This window comes from Nannospalax galili, unplaced genomic scaffold, assembly GCF_000622305.1.
Source record: "Nannospalax galili isolate Female #2095 unplaced genomic scaffold, S.galili_v1.0 scaffold648, whole genome shotgun sequence".
NCBI lineage: Eukaryota > Metazoa > Chordata > Mammalia > Rodentia > Spalacidae > Nannospalax > Nannospalax galili.
Genome location: NW_008360311.1, coordinates 903,214 through 924,921, shown reverse-complemented (window position 1 = coordinate 924,921; position 21,708 = coordinate 903,214).

Sequence of the window (21,708 nt, the reverse complement as noted above, 5' to 3'; positions counted from 1 at the left end):
TATATATATATATATTTATCACATTTTTATTGATTGATTCTGTGCATGTTTATGGGGTGGGGGACTCACATATACCATGACATGCTTTTGGAAGTCAGAAGACAACTTGAGGGAGTTGAAGCCCTCCTTCCACTATGTGGGCCCTAGGGATGAAACTCAGGATGTCAGGTTTGATAGCAAGGTTTGCCTGCTGAGCCAGCTCACTGGTCCCATAACAATGGCTTTGGTGCATAAAGGACTTCTATGAGAGTTCTGCTGGGCAGCCCTTTCACAGAGGAAGGCTTGCTTTAGTGACCTTCTACCAACCAAGAACAGGGAAAGGGGCTCTTTGTCTCTTTGAGCCTCTGTGCCTGGATAGCTCTGAAAACTCTCTGCATTGCCCCCAAAGGCACATCAGATTCCCCTCTCACTTGCCCCCAAATCTCTAGGCTTTATTCAGCCAAAGTCTGCCTGCAAGAAACAACCCCCACTCCTTTAATCCCTTCCCGAGCACTCTAATCCACATCAGGATGTGTGTACTCTGTTCTGCCTTCCCTAGCTGAACTTTTAATTGAATATAGCTAATTAAGCTGTGCTAGTGAGTGCAGCAAGGCCATTCCTAAGAACTGGAATTTGTTTTGTCCAGATAGCAGAGCTACAGAGCAGTTCCCTGGGTGAGACTCACCCCTTCTCTCCTCGGGGTTTCCATCTACGTCGTTCTTCCTGCACTGGAGTCTTCCCTTTTTTCTCTCTCTCAACACCTCTTCCTCCTCATCTCCTGTGTGCATTGTAGTCTACTTAAAACCTCTCCAGGAAGTCTACCCTAACCCAGCAGACGAATAAGCCATACACACACACTTCACCAAGCAAGCTTACATAGACTACAGTCCCTTGAAATAAGCCAAAAGTGAATTTGCCACTGAGGGGTCTTTGTAGATCTCCCCTCCAGCCCCCACAGGATTTGTCACCTACCCAGGCCAAGGGACTCTCTTGTACACACCGAGTAAGGGGGCCAGTGCCAAACCAAACTAAAACATAGGTCACTCTCAATCTTATTTTCATAAAAATTTCTATTACATTTATTGTTTCTGTATGTGTGCGCATGTGTATATTGTTATGTGTATGTGTGTGTGTGTGCATGTGTGTGTTTGTGTCTATAGGTGAATGTAATATGCATGTAATATGTGTATGTGTGCATGTGTGTATGTATACTCTGAATATATATGTGTGTTTATGAGCATATGTTTGTGTATGTGTGTGTATTAGTGTTCTGTTGCTGTGATAAAACACCATGGCCAAGGCAACTTATAGAAGTAACAGTTTATTTGATTAGGATTCCAGAGAGATTAGAGTCCATCATGGTGGGGAGGTATGGGGCAGAAAGCTGAGTGATCATATCTCCAAGTAGGCATAAAAAGCAGAGAGCAACTGAAATCTGGTAAGGCTTAAGAGCTCTCGACGTCCACCCCAGTGATGTGCTTCCTCCGGCATCGCCGCACCTCCTAAAATCTCTCAAAACAGCACCACCAACTGGGGGCAAAATGCCCAACTACTGGAATCTATGAGGGATATTCTCATTCAAACCAACACAGTGTGATACATGTGCATGTGTATCTGTTTCTGTACATGTGTATGGGTGTCTATATATGTGTATTCATGTATCTTTGTGTATATATGTATGTGTGTATGCATATATGTTTGTGTATGCATATATGTTTGTATATGTATGAATGGGTATGTATGTGTATATGTGTGCATGTTTCTGAATATGTGTATATGTTTATGTGTGTATGTATATATGTGTATATATATGGGTCTGTGTATATATGTGTATATGTGTGCATGTTTCTGAATGTGTATATACATGTATATGTGTGCATGTATATATGTTTGTATGTGTTGTGTGTGTATATGTATGCATGTTTCTATCTGTGTACATATGTATTTGTATATGTGCATATATTGGGGGGACACGCGTGCCATGGTGTGCACTCTTTTTGCACTGACACTTCTTTAAGTTGACCGGTACACTATCCCTTGTGCCCGCCCTCTGCCTCCCCAAGGCAGGAGCAGGCTTCTTCCCACTGTCTGGCATTTACCTGTCACACAGCAGGGGCTTACCAGGAAATGAGGAATGAGTTATGATGATAAGAAGAACATTTCTGTGACAACTTAGAAGCTGAAAGAACTTTAGCGGTCATGATGAAAAGTATGTTGCCCAAGCCTGGCATCCACTGTGCAGGTCCCTGGAAGAGAGTCAAGGTTGCCTCACTAGCAAGATCAAATATAAGAAATCCCTTCTTGGGGACTGGAGAGATGGCTCAGCAGTTAGGAGTACTGGCTGTTCTTGCAGAGGACACGGGTTTGATTCCCAGAACCCACACAGCAGCTAACAATTGTCTGTAACTCCAGTTCCAGGGGATCTAATGTCTTCTTCTGACCTCCTCAGGCTTTGCATGACATGGGTGCACTTACACACATGCAGGCAATATATTCATACACATAAAATAAAAATAATAAATAAAATATATTTTAAAATAAATCCCTTCTTACAAGACTGTTAAGCTGCTGCTAGCCTGTCCTCATCCAGCTAGTACAACGTGGGAGTTATCCCTCTGATTAGTGATTCACTGCTGATCTGGATGAGAATCTTCCGGATCGGTGTTGTCTGATTCTGCCCTGGAGTCAATTTCTGAGTCCTGTGCTTCTTATTTCTGACCCCTTCTGGTGTCTCACTCCTTCTTTGTGCCCAATCCTCACCAATGGAGATTTCCATAAGGCCAGGTGGCCTCACTCCCAGATTCGCCCTTGACTTCCACTTCTCCTCTGACACTGTCCTGGTTCTACAGGGACACAGGCCCCTGAACCTCTTGCGGAGTGTAGCCCCCATGCATCCTCTTCTCTGCCAGGTGAACAGGGACAGCTAAGACAGAGCCTTGTGAAGTGTAGACATTTGTTCAGTTGGTCCTCTGCTGTGCCCTTCTCCACTCACTCCCTATCCTAAGACGCCTCTTCTCCCTGTTAATCAGCTTGGGATCCTTCTTCTTTTTCTGTGGTGCTGCAACCATGTCCAGCCCAGCTCCTCCATGAGATACATATTAACTGAGACCTTTGGATCCCCTCCCCTTAAATCACCAGACTCCAGTCTTGACCCCACCACATGCACTTGGCTCCCCGCGGTAACCAGACAGTGAAGACACTGGGTGGCTTGAGGTTTTCATTTATATGCAACAACATAGAGCAAGGTCTCCCTCGGCATCAGATAATTATTCTTCCTCACAGTGGAATATGTTACTTTCAGCAAGGCAGAAGTTGCCCTAGGGAAGGACTAGGGTATATACAATCTGCTCTATATTTAAAAAAAATGAAAAAAAAAATTCCACAACTTCTCCCTTTCTGTGCCGTTAAGATAAACATCCTTTCCCTCAGTTACACAGCTTTGGCTGATGGAGAATACTCTTTCCCTCCAGAAATCACTTGTGAAAAGCAGACATTTAACATTTTCAATCTGTCTCTGAAGCCAAGATTAAATTACATTCTGTTTTGAAAGAATCGAAAACACACTTGTTAATATAATAAACGCCTTCCGTTAGTTGGAGAATTTGTCTTTGTTAGGCACATAATTCAAGAATTATCTATTATGGTAAAAAAAAAAAAAACCCTTGAGCCATCTGGGTCTGTGCTAATATCTGTAAGCAATAAGTCTTCGATTTCCTTCCTTCTTCGTTACTGGTGATACATAGAGAGTGATCTCTCCAAAATCAGAGCTTGTTTCTGCTGTCAGACTCTTGTTCATCAGGATTTATGGAGAAACAAAAGGGCATTTTCTTGATTTTCATACGTTAAGCTAACAGTCCGGTGATGACAACCCCATTAAAACTCAGCAAGTTGGATGCTAAGCTATAGAGTTTGATACCATATCCATCATTTTTACAAAGCAGTTCCCTGCACTCTTTCAACTTTCTGTAAAATCTTTTATAAGTGGAAAGGACAGGAAAAACACTTATTTACCATTTATCTGTCAGGCCATGGGCTTGGCAGTGCACCCTGCCTGACAGTGTGTGGAGAATTCCATCCGCTCACGTTCTGATGACATGGAGTGGGGAGATGACAGGCAGACAGCCTCCTGCACACTTACAAGCCTGCTCTAGCCTTTGTTAAAATATTCCTCTCTGGGGGGCAGGGACAAGCGAGGAGAGCAGAGCCGAAGGGAGCAGTCCTGCTCTTGGGATGGTAACCCTGACCCCGGGAGGGAGTGTGGTCTGCAGTCTCTCTGCACTGTGCAGAGTGGCCTCTCATTAGGCCACTGGACACATTTGGTGTTAACTGAGATGGTGCATGTGGGAAAGAATCTTCAACTGGCATTAAATGAAGAGTCCCTGACTTTAAAGCCTAGAAATCTCTCACATGCGATAAGGAAATCCTGTTAGGTGTGCCAGTGTTCTATTCCCTGCTGACTCACCCCTTCCTTAGGACTGAATGTCGTGTTTACCAGATCACATGCTGTCCAAGGCAGAAAACAATCTGGTGGATTTTAGATCCATGCCACTTTAAGTCTGCCAGCAAGCCATAGGAGGCAAGTTTCCCCAACCGCATGAACCAATGATAAATCTCCATGGAGTTCAAGATGAACTGAGGCCAGAGCCCAGTGAAGTCTTGTCTCCAGGCCTATACAGCTTGCTTTTACCATCACAAATGCTAGGGATAACCAACTTATAAGGAAAAAGAGCCTCTATGGCCAAGTGCTGGAGGTTCAGCCCATGATCAGGGACCCATGGTTTTCAGGGCTTAGGTGAGATGCTGCATGCTCATGGTGGAAGCACATGGCAGGACAAAACTGTTTACCTCACAGTTAAATTTAAGAGAAAAAAAGCTAAGGAAAGAGCTAGAGTTTCACAATCTTTGAGGACACAACCCCAGTGTCCTAAAACCTGCCTCTGGGCCCACCTCTTAGAGGTCCCGCCCTCCCACAGTGCCTTATTGGGGACCAAACTTTTAACACATGGGGTTTCAGGGTATACCTAAGACCCCCCACCTCAGCAGCATCCTCCAGGATCCTGATTCTCTGGAGAAAGAGTGAGAGAAGGAACGTAGCCAGAGTGTTTTGACATCATATCCCACTCAATGTACAGGGTGTGTTTAAAGACCTGGTTTCTCACGAGCCCAACCATACACAGTCCTACTGCGGTTTTGAGACATGAAAAGACCCTGCGCCCGCTCACGACAGTTCCCTGAGAGCTGACCCATGTGGTGCTGACAAAGGCACTCTCAGAGATGACTGGCTCCTTGGGGCTCTGTTTCTAAGAGACTCCACATCTTTCTGTGGGATTGCCCTCAATTCCAGAAAGCCTGGGTTTCGCTTCCTTCTCCATCATTTGTGGCTGAAGTCAGAGGCGGTCTTCTGAGTCACTAACTCCCTTTCCTGAAATGAACACCACAAAAGCGGCTACCAAACACACTTGGCCCGAGCTGCTTGGCAGCTGGACCCGTCTATCTACCAATGTGTGCCTCTTGCTCTCACAGCCTGGTGGGTTAATGCTATAAAGTTAATTCCCATTCCTTCTATGATTACCCTTTATCTGGCTTCCCTCAGGGCGCCCGGTGGAATATTGGAGCACAGACTCTTTTTTTTAAAATATAAAACTGGCTTGTAATAAAATAATTTTTAAATGATAGATTAGATCTTAAAATATATGAACAGCTTACATTATTGCTTGCCTGAGAGACTTTACTTTTCCTGAGTGGTCCAACTCTGGTTTCTGATTAAAGAAAAAAAAATGCTGTTGTGAACATTTGGCTTCTGATTTTCCATAATTCTTATTTGTAAGCATTTTTGCATGGGTGCCTCCTTATAATTTACTAAGTGCTTTGCTCTTAAAGAGTACTTAGCAAAAAAAGGTGCCAAGAAATTGTATCTAGCAATTAGGCTAGTAAATTTACCTCCAGGACCCAGGCAACACAGTGTCCTCCACTCTGCAGGTTTTGTGTCTCTGTCACAGGCAACAAGTGCCCTTGAGCTGCTCCTGACCATTTTGACAGAGGCCTGGGGTAGCTGCCTACGGTCACTTAAGATTCTGACAGACCATGGATTGCACTAGTAAGCTTCGTTCATGAGCATGAACAAAGATAGCACAGCCCACACAGTGCAAGCAGCCTAGATTCTCTGAAGTCATGTGGTCTCAGTTTCTAGCGGCGCCACCAGATCAGCTCCCAATAAAGTAATGTGACCAGATTTTTTTTCCTATGCTTTAGAAAGTGGGCCAGTAACCTTGCCCGTGACCTGTGCCCCTCCCTAGCCTGAACACTTCCATGCGTCTACAGAGAACAACTATATAATTTATCTCCAAATGGAATTTTCTGAAGTAAAGGAAGAAATTAGGTGTAAACAGAGACCTTCCTGGGAAAACCAGGGATGAGGATGCATGGTGGTAAGCTCCTCACCTCCAGAGTAGAAGGAAATAAAGATGTAAACTAGGTTCAACCTGGATTGAGTCCTCCTTCTAGGTGAACATTTCCACACTGCCTCTCCTGAAGAGCCAGTGGTTAAAACCTTCTCTCCCTTAGGAGGAGGAGATATTTGATTATCATGTGTGCTTTGTCTTCTGGTGAGTTAGTATGGCAAGACATCAAAGTATGTGGGCTCCGAAGCCAGACTGCTGGGTTATAACCTCGGACCCCACGTACCAGCTGGGCAACCAGTATTCTGGCTCATTACGTGTGTGTGTGTGTGTGTGAGAATCTGTGTGTGTGTGTGTGTGTGTGTGTGTGTAGTTTGGCTGACTGGCTGACTGGTTGGCTGTGTGTCTATGTTTGTGTGTGTGTCTGTATATGTGCATGTGTGTCTATATGTGTATATCTGTGTCTGTATTGTATGTGTCTTATGTGTATATGTCTATATATGTGTCTCTATATGTGTGTCTGTCTGTATCTGTTTGTGTGTATATGTGTGTATCTGTCTGTATATGTGTGTATGTTTCTTATATGTATATACGAATATATGTGTCTATGTGTGTGTCTGTGTCTGTGTGTATTTGTATGTGTATGTGTCTCTCTGTGTCTATACATTTGTGTCTGTGTCTATGTGTCTGCCTGTATGTGCATGTATGTATGTGTGTATGTCTATCTATATGTCTGTCTGTGTGTTTGTGTGTATATGTGAGTCTGCATGTCTATGTGTGTGCTTGTCTGTGTGACTGTGTGTGCATGTGTGTCTGTCTGTGGGCATGTATATCTGTCTGTGTATTTATATATATGTATGTGTATATTTGTGATTATGTATGAGTGTGTCTGTGTCTGTGTGGTGTGTCTGTCTGTGTGTGTGTGTGTCTGTCTATGTCTGTATATGAGAATGTGAGTTTGTATCTCTGTGTATGTCTGTATGTGTCTGTGTTTGTCTGTGTGTATGATGTGTCTGAATATGTTTCTACCTGTATATGTGTGTCTGTCTGTTGGTCTGCATGTTTTGTGTGTCTGTCTGTCTGTGTGCTTGTATCCATATATGTTTAAAAATCTCTTTCTGCCTGTGTGTATCTGTCTGTTTGTATGTCTTTGTTTGTCTATCTTTATGTCTTCGTGTATCTGTCTGTCTGTCTATGTACCTGTCTATATGTTTTGTATATGTATTTGTGTGTGTCACATATGTGTCTGTGTGTCTGCCTGTCTTTTGTGTCACGTGTGTATCTATGTTTGTGTGTCTGTCTGTCTTCTCTGTCACATTTGTGTCTATGTCTGTTCTCTGTGTGTGTGCCTATCTTCTGTGTCATGTGTGTCTCTGTGTGTGTGTGCCTGCCTGTCTTCTGTGTCACATGTGTGTCTGTGTGTGCCTGCCTGTCTTCTGTGTCAGATGTGTACCTCTGTGGCTCTATGTCTGTCTGTGTATCTATGTGTGTGTGTCAGTCACTTAGTGAGTGAAGAAGAGGGGTTCCATCAGTGGCCGCTTGCTCAACCAGGGCAAGAGTCAAAAGCCCTGATGGCTCCTAGCAAAGGCCCATCTAACCCTCCAGTTTTACTTTCCTCAGTTTCATTTACTCATGGTCAACTGCAGTCTGAAATACTAAAATAATAAACATGCAGGAGCTAGCATCTGCATAAGGTGGACGGAGAGGGTCGGTGGTCGCTGAGCCTAGGCGCTGTATCCGCATAAGGTGGACGGAGAGGGTCGGTGGTCGCCGAGCCTAGGCGCTGTATCCGCATAAGGTGGACGGAGAGGGTCGGTGGTCGCCGAGCCTAGGCGCTGTATCCGCATAAGGTGGACGGAGAGGGTCGGTGGTCGCCGAGCCTAGGCGCTGTATCCGCATAAGGTGGACGGAGAGGGTCGGTGGTCGCCGAGCCTAGTCGCTATATCCGCATGGTTCTTTTTTCTCCATTTCAGGCCATGTATATTCCGGCCCATCACAAGAAGAGAGAATATCACACAAGGGATATTCGAAGGAAGTGACTGCCTTGACAGACCCTTTCATCCAGAGTAGTGCTGTAACTATTCTGTTTAATACTGGCCACCATTGCTAATGTTTTACTACACCCTATTTATAAATTAAGCTTAATGTGCAAGAAAAACATGACATCGTGTATCCTCTGGGTTCTTAGTGGTCACCCCTGCAGGTTAGGGGATTGACCATGATAAATGCCCACTGTGTCAAGCCCCTCAAGACAATTTTAACCTTAACAACAACAGGAGAAGGTGTATAAGACATACCACCACAGCCACATCTTTTCTCCAGACGTGTCAACAGAAGCACTGAGAGCGTCTCCCCCAGACAGCACAGCTACTGGGAGCTGGAGGCTACCACTAATGAGGTCACTTCCAGGACACAAAGCCTCTTACCTGCAACACACAGAAGGGGTTTTCTCCAGTTCAACTCTGGAGAAGTTGAGCCCCCAACCAGAATCTCTTCCCTCCTGTTAAGTGTTTCTCTCTCCTGCAACTTGAGCGGCACAGCTGTGTCACCTAGGGTAAGCCTAGAAACCTCCTTTGGTCTCTTCATCTGTGAAACAGAGTTAATATCCGCAATGGCCTTGCTGGTGCTTTGCAAGTACTGGGCATGTTTACGTATGTTAACCCCCCAAGATGGTGCCTAGACAAGACAACGCTTCACACTGGCAAGGGGAGTCAGAGAACTGGAGTGAGACTGACTTTATTTCCAGGTTAAAAGAAATATAGGACCCTTGGGATTCTTCGGTCGAATAAGAAAGACAATCAATTTTCTTTTCTTGACTTCACAAGGAATTTCCTTGAGAATGCAGCTTAGAAGCAGCCACCACCCCATCCGTTTACACAGCAGGGAGCAGATTCTCCACATTGAACATCACTGGCACCTGGTTCTGAAATCTCTGCCTTGCCCAGTGTTACCCTCAGAGCACCTGCAGGCATGCCAATGACTCCACAGCCTTGCCGCTCTGTACCGACCCTAAAACAGCCAATGAGACCCAGCAGCCAAGTGTGCAGAGCACACACCCGAAGGGAGCTCCTCGTCTGTCAAATAAGGAGGCCAGCCTCCTTGATGACCTGTAAAGTGCGGGCCAATGCTAACGTTCTATGGGTCTGTGAGTCAGAGGTGCTCCTGCATTACAGGGCACTAGGGGGTGAGCCCAGTGCATTCCTCACGCATAACGGACTGGAGAGAAGCAATAGTTGGGAATTAAAGTCTCCAGTCTCCAGTGCTGCTGTTTGTCCTCGCTGCCTATTGGGGGGCCGAAGGTCCTGTTTCACCAGAGTCTTGACTGTCATCATCTCATCTCAAAATCACCTTCAGGCTGCCTGCAGAGTCAAAGTTGCTCCTCTGAGAAGGGAACAAGGTAGGAAGAGGACAGAGAAAAACGGAGTTTTCAATGCAGGCAAAGAGCTTTCAGAGACCAACCGCTGTTTTCAAAGCTCCTCTGTCACTGTCTGCCGGGTTCCATTGCTGCTGGGCTGAAAACTGTAACAGGACTTCACTTGCAGAGCTCCACTGTGTACATGGGGCCTCCATCCACAAGTTCTCAGGAGGCATCGGGTACAATGGAACACCTATAACCAGGGACCACAAGCTGAAGTCACCAAGGGTCACAGGTCCTAGAAACAGGAACAAAGGCCATGGTTGTTGTCCTGTCCAGATCAAGAAGAGCAGATTGGATGGGGGTGGAGGGGAGCATAACTGGATTCTCTACAAGACAAAGTAACAGTTTTCTGGATGTCACATTCTACATGGAACTGACTGGGCCAAAGGGGAGTGAGAGAGAGGTTTCTCTCAGTCCCATGACCCCTACTACAAATCTCCCTGCTGTAGGAATTTCTCTGACCCTCTTGAAAGATGTGTCTCTGTGGTATGACAATAACATGTTCAACAGAAACCTTCAAAGGGGTCTGTCAGATACTGAGGGTGTACTCAGGCACACATGACCAGAGCCACAGGAGTAGTGTCATAGACAGCTGAGCACAAAGGTCACAATGGACCACCATTTTTACCTTAACTTTCTGTTACACCAACTGTGTGGCAGGGACACATTTTTTAAAAAATATTTTATTTATTTATCTTTATTTTAAATGAATGAGTGTATTGTCTACATGTATGTAAGTGCATTTGTGTTATGCAATACCCACAGAGATCAGAAGAGGGTGTCAGATCCCCTGGAACTAGAGTTATGGATGGTTAGCCACTATATGGGTGCTGGGAACTGAACCTGGGTCCTCTGCAAGAGCAGCCAGTGCTCTTAACCGCTGAGCCATCTCCCCAGCCTGGACACATCCTTATCAATCTTCCCATCTTCAGAATGGGAAAGGGTAGCACACCACACACACCACACACACACGCACGCACACACACACCTGCTGGTATTGCCTCCTTTTCAACAAGCATAGGCTAGGTATTTGTGTCAGGGCTATGGGAAAGACAGTCACTTAAATCCTTCCTTTCACACCCAACAGATTTGTCCCTTTAGCAGCTCAAGTTCAATTCCAGTCTTTGGTGCCACAAAGGAATTGGCTTAACAGGTAAGTGAAGATCTCACTCTTAGCAAGATCAAATCCCGTCTTGTTTTGGAAGGAAGAGTGAAGAACACAGAAGGTCTAAGTGCTACGAATGAGGAGTGAGGGACACGGAAGGTGGTGGGTGAGAGAAACATCTGCCCAGAGAGACAAGAAACTCTCACTGATGTCACCGCCTGGCTTTTCCTGTGAGTGACTGACCTCTATCCATCAGAAACTCAGTCCTTTTCCCTTCCCGCTCCATACTGCATGCTGTTCTGACCTCAGAACTCCTGAGAGCTCAAGAGGAAGAGATGGGAATTCCCGTGACTCCCCAGTGGGAAGTCCTGCTGGTGATACCTAACCATTAAGGCTAAAAGTCTCAGAACGCTGAACTAGTGCTCAGTGGACACTGGACCTAATTCTCACCACAGTGAGCACAGAGGGGACCCCTACTGGCTAGAGGGGAGAGAAATTCCCACCAGTGGGAAATAGGGACTCCCTCCACCATGGTTTAATTTGTTGTGCTGCACTGGTCAGGTCCAGTTATCAGGAGTTACATCAAGGGCATCATTTGCCAACTCGGAACTAGTGCTTTCTCCAAAAGGTTCAAAGGCTCAGGTGTCCCCTCTATGCATTCTTTTTCCTCTGCCTCTTCTGTCTCTTCTCTCCGTAACAAAGGCCTCTGAATGAGGAAAGTAGTAGCCAACATTCTGTTCATTGGTACCAGAAATAGCCAACTTAGAAAGCGGAAGTATTCATTTTGAGCCATGTTTCAGTCTGCGGTCATTTGGCCCATCATTTCTAGCCTAAGATGAGGCAGAACTTCATGCAGAAGTTCTCATGCCTCTTACTCATGGCAGAGATTGGGGAAGAGGGGCAGAAGGGAGAGGGAGAGGAGAAGGAGGGGAGGAGAGATGTACGGGAGAGAGAGCTAGGATCGCTCAAAGCGCCCTTCTAGAACATTCTCCCAGTGACTTCCAGTTACGCCACACCTCAAAAAGGTCCCATCATCTCCCAATAACACCATCTGATGACAAGCAAGCTCCTTGACTCCTTGCAATTGGGAGACATTTCAGAGATAGAGTTTTACAGACTTCGTACCAACAGTGTACAAACCTGCCCTTTCTACTAACCATTGCTAAAACTGGGTGCCAAGCATCCTTTACATTTCTGTCATAGGGAATATCCTCACACATTCACAGTGCTCATCAGGAAACAATGTAAAGTAAAGGCAAGCCACTTCATAGTGAATTACCTAGCCTCCTAACTCCTCTGCTTGGGGGCACTCTCAGTGCCCTTATGGGTTTGCTTCTAAAACCTTTTCTATATACGCACACGCACAGGAGAATATATACAGGAAAGTTTTTTTGAACAAAATAAATTTACATTGTATTTATTGTCTGCCACTTGGTATTTTACTCCATGACAGATCATGGGTTGTCTTAGTTTCGAAACATTGCCATAGCAAAGTACTAAAAGCTGTATCGCTTGAGCAATGGAAATTTATTCCCACACAGTTTTAGAGACTCAGAGTCAGAAATCAAGTAGGGTTGTGCTCTCCCTGAAGCTCCAGGAGGATAGTTACTGACTGTTCTAACTTCTGGAGTTTGTGAACAACATGTGGTGTTGTCTTCCCGTAGTCTCTCTCTCTCTCTCTCCTCTCTCTCTCTCGTCTCTCTCTCTCTTCTCTCTCTCCTCTCTCTCTCGTCTCTCTCTCCTCTCTCTCTCGTCTCTCTCTCCTCTCTCTCTCGTCTCTCTCTCCTCTCTCTCTCGTCTCTCTCTCCTCTCTCTCTCGTCTCTCTCTCCTCTCTCTCTCGTCTCTCTCTCCTCTCTCTCTCGTCTCTCTCTCCTCTCTCTCTCGTCTCTCTCTCCTCTCTCTCTCGTCTCTCTCTCCTCTCTCTCTCGTCTCTCTCTCCTCTCTCTCTCGTCTCTCTCTCCTCTCTCTCTCGTCTCTCTCTCCTCTCTCTCTCGTCTCTCTCTCCTCTCTCTCTCGTCTCTCTCTCCTCTCTCTCTCGTCTCTCTCTCCTCTCTCTCTCGTCTCTCTCTCCTCTCTCTCTCGTCTCTCTCTCCTCTCTCTCTCGTCTCTCTCTCCTCTCTCTCTCGTCTCTCTCTTCTCTCTCTCTCCTCTCTCTCCCTTCTCTCTCCCTTCTCCCTCCCCTCTCTCCTCTCTCTCTCTCTTCTCTCTCTCCTCTCTCTTCTCTCTCTCTCCCTCTCTCCTCTCTCTCTCTTCTCTCTCTCCTCTCTCTTCTCTCTCTCTCTGTGTTTAAATCTCCCCCCTTTTATAAGGCCACTCTAATGAACTCCCCATACCCTGATTCATATATAAATATCCCATTTTAAAATAACATCTTCATAGTTGCTTTTCTCTGTGGTGAGCAAACATGTGACAGATAGTTTAGGGAGGAGGGATTTATATTTTTTTCACAGTTTAAGAGGGTTTGGTCCATGTCACTGTGCTCCATAGGCTTGGGGAGAATATCCTGGCAGTGGTACATGTGGCAGAGGAGCTCTCTTACCTCCTTGTAGACAGGAAGCAGGATTGTAGGGCAGGATAAGATACCCCAAGGACCTGTCTCCACCTCCTAAAGTTTTTAGAACAACTCAAAACAGCATAACCAACTGCAGAACAAGTCTGCCATCTGTATTCTGGGGTACTGAGGGTGAAAGCAGTACACCTTTGGGGTAATATGCATCAACACATAGCAATGGCCTAACAAGGGCATCCATCCTGCTGGACCCACTTCAGTTCCCCAGCAGCTCCCTAACACAGAGAGCTTTACCTTGCTCTGAATTTTACCACCCCTCAAACCATATGCATTCCAGTCTTTTCCGGCTTTCTACCATGCCATCCCATACTGTAATACAAATTCTTAATTTGGGCCCAGAAAGATGGTTCAGTAGATAAAGTGCTTGTTGCACAAGCATGAGGATCTGAGTTCAGATCCCCAGCACCTAAATAAAGGCCTGGTGTAGAGATGCAAGCCTTTAATCAGAGCACTGGGAGGGTGGAGTTAGGAAGATATCACAGGTTTGCTGGCCAGCTAGTCTAGCCAGTCAGTGAGCTCCAGGTTCAGTGAGAGCACCTGTCTCCAAACTTAAGGTGGAAAATAACAAAGGAAGATACCTGACATCAACCTCTGACCTCCACATGCCCATACACGCATGTAACCCCCCACAGGCATGGACACACACACACACACACACACACACACACCAACACACACATCTTAACTCTATAGTCCACATGGTCTTATATGGTTGCTTTTCCCTTTTTTCTAATATTTTTAAGGATGACGCTATTCAGAATGTTGGTGTCTCCTCAAACTTGGTGTCTTGGAACCTAAGACCCAATATGCTCTTCAGAGGCAGAGTCTCTAGGATAGCAATTACATCTGCAGGCAGAGCCTTGGCTCCAAAGCACTTACGAAAGGGTCGAAGGGAACGCCTCGCTCTCTCTGCTCTTCTGCCAAGTAAGGGCACAGGTTGTCCCTGCCACCATGTAGGGCTCAGCAACGAGGGATCCTGCCAGAAGCAGAGGACTCTCACAGACACTTCGTCCACTGTTGCCTTGATCTTGAACTTGGCCTCCAGACTGTGAGCAATGGATTTCTTTTGTTTATAAGTTGCTCAATCTAAGGGATTTTGTTATGGCAGCCCAAACAGACTAAGACAGATGGATTCCAAAAAGTAGGATTTATGGTTCAAAGGCTATGTAAATCTCAAATGCTGATGACTGCAGTCAAGTTACCCTGAATATAATGTTATATTCACATTTACACTCATCAACAGTGCACAAATGTGCCTTTCCACCTGTCTTCATTCAAACCAGGTGTCTGTCAGTCCTTCATGTTTCTGCCAATCTCAAGTGGAAAGTAAATGCTACCATGTTTCTCTGATCTCTATTAAGGTTGAGTACACCCTGTTTATAACCTGTTTTTTTTTTTTCTTTTACTTTGGTCACTTAATCATCCAACAAATATCCATAGACATCCACATGTGCCACTCAGATCACTGGCTTGCTTGAATAGTAATTATTTTCTTATTGGATTTACATGTGCCCTGGTTTGTTTTCTCTTGCTGAGATAAAAGTTTATTTGGCTTAAGCATCCCAATCACAGTTCATCAGTGAGGGAGTCAGAGCAGGAACTCAAGCAGGCACAGAGGCAGGAACCAGGGAGGGAGGAATGCTGCTAGCTGGCTTATTCCCTCGCTTCCGCTCAGGTGCCTTCTTCCTACAGCCCAGGACCCACCTGCTTAGGGATGGCACTGCCCACAGTGGGCTAGGCTGACTTTCCACAAGCATAAACAAAATGCCTCACAGACATGCCCACAGGAGTGGAGGCAATTCCCCTCATGCAGACTCTCTCAGATAACCCTGGAGCTATGTCAAGTCACATGTGTTAGAGGATTTCTTCAACTTGGGAAATTGGCCTACTTTGTAATATTCTTAAATCCTTTTCTTAGGATTTTGCTTTTTATTTTATATGTTTATATTTTATATATTTGCTCTATACAGCTTATTAAAATTGAATTATTTCTATGATTTTTAATTTGAAATCCCTGTTTAAAAGGCTCTCATAGTTCAAGGTTATAAAAAGTATTCTGATATTTTCTTCTAGTACTTTTGCAACCTTGCATTTATAAATTTTAGTTTATAATTAAATCTTTAATTCATACAGAATTTCAATGTACTTAATGTAAATTTCTTCTTTCTAAAATGATCTGCTAATATTTAAATGCCACTTATAAATTATCTTCTCCTTCATCCTACTAATTAACAGTAACGATATTCTCTAATGTCTTACTCTATGTTTTCTTTTAGTCTGTGCTCTCTGACAACAGAGCAGAGACATGTGTGAAGCATTTGTAAACACAAGCCTAAGTTGAGGTTCAGAAATGGAGTCTGAGACCTGGCAGGAGGGGACTTAAAGACGTGAATGTGCTTTCTGGCTAGCCACCAGGAAAGTCACTGCCTAGTGCCCTGATCTTCCGAGAACCTTATTAAACACCTAAACATTCTAGAAATATCAGACACACTGGAAAAATAGGAAAACCATTTATTCCTGTCTCCTCTTCTGCTTTGGTCATAAGCATCGACTCCCCTGCAGCTCCAGACTGGGTGTGTGTGCATATGGAACACTCTCACACATCTTGTGCATGGTGTCTCACAGCAGAAATTGTGCCCTAAATGCTGGAAACCAGAGGCACCTTCGGGTGTCTGTCTATTCAGCAAGCACTTTACCAACTGAACTATCACCCCAGCCCCAATTTTACATCTTCTTTTAAAAAAAAATTAAAAATGGGTAATACTATCAGTATTTCAGGGCAGTTGTCATGGGAAGCTCCTGAACACAACATCCAGTGGTAGAAACAGTCTTTATCCACATTGTTCACAAGCCAGGACCCACCCTCCAGGGTCTACCATCCTGTGTCTACCACCCAGGATCTACCATCCTGTGTCCACCATCCAGTGTCACTATCCAGTGTTCACCATTCAGGGTCTACCATCCTGTGACCATTATCCTGTGTCACCATTTATTATCCATCACCCTGTACCCACCATCCTGTGTCCACCATCCTGTGTCCCCATCCAGGGTCCATCATTGATAACAACATGGTGAGTGTCTGTTCATATTTTTGTAGCAAATGCTTTTATGGGCCTTTCACATTTTTTAATCTGTGTGTGTGTCTGTCTGTCTGTCTGTCTCTGTCTCTTTCTCTCTTTGTGTGTGTTTATGTGTGTAGGCCAGCAGTCGGTGTCAATGTTAGATATCTTCCTCTATCATTCTCCATGTTAGTTTTTTGTTTGATTGGTTTTTGACACAGGCTCTTTCTACAGCCCCAGCTGACCTAGAACTTACTATGCAAGCCAGCCTGGCCTCAGTATCATAGAGATCTGCCTGCTTCTGCCTTCCAAGTGCTGGAATTAAAGGTATACTCCACCACGCCTGGCTTATCTTAATTTTTGAAACAGGGTTTCTTAGTGAACCTGGAGCTCACTGATATGGCTTGATTAGCTGGTCAGCAAGCTCAGGACGGCCATGTCTCTGCCTCCCCAGGACTAGGATTACAGGCATGCACCACAATTTCTATTTATTTATTTATTTATTTAACTATGTATCTATCTATTTATTTATATATTTATTTTAACGTGGACATTGGGAATCCAAACATAGATCTTCATACTATTCAGCAAGCACTTTACCAACTGAACTATCACCCCAGCCCCAATTTTACATCTTCCTTCTTTTTAAAAAAATTAAAGATGGGTAAGGACTACATTCCAATATCAATAAGCAGTTTGTAACTTAATCTTTAAGGAGTATTGTATCCTAGAAACCGCAATGAAACCAGTCAGCAGTACAACTCCATATGTATAGTTATTACTAATATGTTAATATTTTGGACACATGTTTATGCATTTCCAAAGACAGAAATCTTCCTTCTTGAAGTCATTAACACACATTATTGATTGATTATCCTCCCAAAAGCTGTCCCAGTAGATGTGGTCTGAAGTTGCATGTGAAAGTCCCCATTTCCCTCCTCTCTGGCCCCCATGTGAGGTCATCATTCGATGCGATTCCAGCCAAGTGCAGCAGCTTTCACAAAAGCCAAGTTCGTCTTTGTGACTGCTGTCTTATTTGCTGTGCCCCTTTGTGCCCTCCTATGTCCGCCTCACTTCCCGAGGGCTTCCGGCCTCACTTGGCGGCACTGACAGTGATCCAGCACCAGTTCTGCTCCTGCAGGGAACAGCTAAGGGATGCTTTCACTAGAGACACCTGCCAGCCGGGGCCCAGGAGAGGACCGTGGAAACAGTGCTTCTAGGAGGACATTCAGAGAGGGAGCCCCCACCTTCCTCTCCCGCTGCCTCCCCTGACGGCCTCATACCTCCAGGGAAGCTCATTTGCATCTCCTTCCAGCCCCTTGCTGGTGGCACCCCAGGAGTAGACTTAACAGACCGGCAGAAGGGCCTCTTGCAGGCCGCTGTGGACAAGCTTGTTATCAGCGGAGCGCCACGTTTGCTCTTAAATCACTGCGAACAATGGGGGGCTTTATACCTTCCCACAGGAGCTTCAATAACCCAGCCCAGGCATAATGAACTCTGGGACAGAATTAATGTGAAAGAGTAATGGTGATTAGGTAATTACCAAGTAGAGAGTATGTTTAACCTTCCCCAAGACAAGGCTGGAGACCACCTGACATCATGTGTGTGTTCTGGAAATAATTAATAATTAAAATTATACAATCTCTACTGTTAATCAAGAAGTAAGGATCCCAGAGCAGTGCCAGCCAAGCCGAGTTCCTCCCCCACTGGTGTCTGCCAATGTGCTGCTGGGCTCTGTGGGCTTTGAAGGTGTCAGCCCCTTTGATTTTTATTTCAGGCTGGCTAGACTTAAGCTGTTACAAGTCTCAGAATATTTCAACAAGCTGAGACACATCACCCTCTAAAATTATCCACCCAGAGTGAAATGCCAGGAAGTGACCTTTGGCCCCTGCCTTTTTTAATTGCAACTCAAGCCATTTTTAAGCCATGGCTGTGACAGCACCATGCTCTGTTCCCCTTCACCCACCCTCCACTCCTGTTTCTCTCCAGTTGTTTATTCTGGAAAGGATACATGTATGCTTTCTCTCTCTCTCTCTCTGTTTCTCTCTCTATTTCTCTCTCTCTGTTTCTCTCTCTCTCTCTCTCTCTCTCTCTCTACTGAATCATGTTCTAATGAAATGTGTCTTCCTCCAACATATAGCATTAATTGCACAGTAAAGGCCCCAATAAATACCCAGATAGGCCTTGCAGCAGATACATGCATGCATGGATGAGTGAGTGCATGCATACAGAGACACACATACATATAACATAGCAGAACATTCAGTTTGCAGGTGGTAAGGCGTCTACTGCAGGGAGATTCAGGACAGGAAAACAGGAAGGAATGTTGAAGGTCATTTTCTCCAAATGCCCCACAGAACATACCCTTGAGACACTGAGATAAAGGAAGTGACTTCTCTAAGGTCATACAATAGATTAAAAGAGGAAAGTGATTAAGTTAATACTCCTGACAGGCAGGGCTCTTCCCCAAGTGCAAAAGGCAGAGTTAGTAGCACAGAAAATACAGTTGCCAAATGTCACTTCTATGGACGCCCCACCCTCCTCCAGACTGGTACCTGTTCAGTTTGGCTTTGACTGGTAGACTCCTAGAGCAGATCTAGGATGCTTCCTCACATAGGCAGGGTTAGTCGAGGCCCCTCAGTGAGCTCTAGAAACATTCAGTGCTGACTCGGACACTTTTTCCCGCACTTTTACCCCAGCTAGCCCATGCTGGTCTTGATCCCATTTCCCTAGAATCACTCACATCTGTGGCTCCAGCTCCATCTAGATGCACATGTCATTAACTGATACAAAGCCCTCGTGAACCCATGAGGCCATCAAGGCAAAGGATGTGTTGACAGTAGCACAAGCCAGGTCACTTTTCAGAAATCTGGGACAAGTAGACGGGGATGCGAAGTTATTATAGAAAGGTGCTCTGAGAGGAAGCACAGCAACCTTAGACCAGTTTGAACCTTCATAAAGTAGAAACGCTTATCAGGGCAGAGCCTACTAAAGACCAAAGAAGATGGCAAAATGACCCAGCTAGTGAAGAAGGGGGCTAAGGCCCAATCACAACCTCCAAAACAGACTAGGCTTGGTTCCCAGGTAGGTCCAGAGCCTGCTTCACTGCAGAATACTATTGAGCAGTTTAGCCTGTTGACTCAGCTGAGTATCTGAGCATTGGTTTACTACAGATCAATGCTCCATTTGACTATCTTGAAGATTAAGTTGGGGGGATGACGGTAGTAAGGGTCTGTGAAATGTAGGCAACAGCTGTAGCTCAACAGTAGGAGCACTTCCCTAGCATATGCAAGGTCCTAGGCTCAATTCTCAGTATTGCAAAACAAAATAATAAATAATAAATAAAAATAAATAAATAATATAAATAAAGAGGGGCTGGAGAGATGGCTCAGTGATTAAGAGCACTTACTGCTCTTGCAAGGGACCCAGGTTCAGTTCCCAGTACCCACATCAGTGGCTCACAACTGCCTGCAACTCCAGTTGCGGGGGTCCAATACCTTCTGCCTCCACCAGCACCTGCGTACACATGGTGTGGGTAAGCTCACACAAGCACACTTAAATAAAAATGAGTCTTTAAAAAGAGAAAGGAAGAAAATGCTCAGTCTGTGGATAGGGCTGGGCTCTCAGAAAGCACACGAGGGCTGCTCGCCCCTCCCCACTGTCTGCTTCATCCTCAGGGGCTTCAGGGGGCTGTGGGCTCTGTGCCTTGAATAGCCTTCACTCTTAGGACTGCTGAGGGCTGCAATGGTATCCAGCACTTCTGCACCTCCCAAACATCTGTGATAAGAGGAACCCTACCAGAGCTTTTCAATTACAGCATCCTGGGCAGCTGTTCTACATCAAACTCGTTAGGGGATGGCTAAGAACTTGTTTCCAAGCACTCCAAGCAATTCATACCTTCAGACAAGTTTGGGGAACAGTGGTAAAAATAAATAATAACAGTCACATACAACAATCCAACAGTAACAGTCATAATGACAATAGAATACAGACACAAGTTCTTGCCTCTACTGAGCACACAGTCAAGTGTAAGAACCCCTTCACTATAATCACTCCTGACTCGGTCCTCATCTCTTGATAAAACAGGTCAGTGACTACGTCTCCATACTCGGCCCCATGGCATTCATCGATGTATGATTTCTGTGCAAATGCCTCTTGTGTGACTTCCTGAGGAAATCCTCAGATGAGGACAGGTCACTGGGTAGAGGGTTCCAGAGCCATTATTGAGAAAATAAGTGCAACCACGGGACTCCACACATTTGGGCTCAGGAAACACTAATGTAAATGTTTGAAAATGAAAAAAAAAAAAAGGTTGAATTATGAGGAACATTTACAGGCAATTTAGAATTGGAGTAAAATTCATCCACCCCTAGAAAAAGTTTATGATAAACAGGTCACGTAATATACATTATAAAGATAGGGAAAGAAACACCCAGATTCAGTGGGTGATGTGGAGCTTGGAGTAGCTGGATGACAAATGCCCTGAAATCGCTGGACCAGCCTGCTTAGCTCTACCACATACATTACCACTCACCAGCTGCCCAGGCCACGGCCTCCTCTCTCTGCACTCCTTCTTTAACCCCCTTGGCCACTGCTGCTTGTTCACTGGGGAACTCTGCCCCCTCTCCCCTTGGGCTTGACTTCCATCAAGCATTCTCACCCTGCTCCAAGACCCATACATCACTGACTTCAGTACACTTATAGGTGACAGGGCACAACAAAGGTGTCCACATGGTGCCAGGATCATCAGAGCCCTTGATAGGAGGTGAGATGAGACATCATTGTAATTGACAATAAATACAGAGGCTACATGGTGACTGTGTTTAGCACTTTTCAGATAAGACATTTTGTGTAAAGATTATTAAATGAACAGAATTTCATGGTCCAGGGTGCTTGCTTCAGAATTATCTGTTTGCTTGTTTGTTTTGTCTTGAACAGCACAGGGTTCTTTTTCTTAATAAGATGTATGAAGTTTAGTATACAGTGTATGAAAAAAAGCTGCTCTGGACAGAAGGGGGATGGGATCAGAGTCCTGCTTCTCCCTGCCCTTGTTCACCCTTGGTGGTCCCTACCACCCCGAGATGCTTAATATCTAGAGAAGAAAAAATTATTTTAAAATCAATAATATCAGCACTCAGGAGGCAGAGGCAGGCAGATCTCTGTGAGTTCAAGGCCAGCC